General features: G+C 45.4%; 1 protein-coding gene across 1 annotated transcript in view; it reads left to right on the top strand.

Moving 5' to 3' along the window:
- The window catches only part of esrrd (estrogen-related receptor delta), a 10,948-nt gene that overhangs the window by 8,379 nt on the left and 2,175 nt on the right, over nucleotides 1–394 (top strand). The window lies entirely within an intron of this gene.

The raw sequence follows: 394 nt of genomic DNA, 5'->3' as shown, positions 1-394 counted from the left end.
CTATAAAGACTAGAACACAGACCCATTCAGACCTGTCTGAGGTCTATAAAGACTAGAACACAGACCCACTCAGACCTGTCAAGAGGTCTATAAATATTAGAACACAGACCCACTCAGACCTGTCAGAGGACTATAAAGACTTGAACACAGGCCCACGCAGACCTGTCAGAGGACCATAAAGACTTGAACACAGACCCACTCAGACCTGTCAGAGGACTATAAAGACTAGAACACAGACCCACTCAGACCTGTCAGAGGTCTATAAAGACTAGAACACAGGCCCACTCAGACCTGTCAGAGGTCTATAAATATTAGAACACAGACCCACTCAGACCTGTCAGAGGTCCATAAAGACTAGAACACTGACCCATTCATGACCTGTCTGAGATCTATA

The sequence above is a fragment of the Nematolebias whitei genome, chromosome 6 (genome assembly GCF_014905685.2).
Source record: "Nematolebias whitei isolate Nwh7 chromosome 6, NemWhi1, whole genome shotgun sequence".
In the NCBI taxonomy this organism is placed as follows: domain Eukaryota; kingdom Metazoa; phylum Chordata; class Actinopteri; order Cyprinodontiformes; family Rivulidae; genus Nematolebias; species Nematolebias whitei.
The sequence above is the reverse complement of the archived record's forward strand: the minus strand, read 5'-3'. Positions and strand labels throughout refer to the sequence as shown.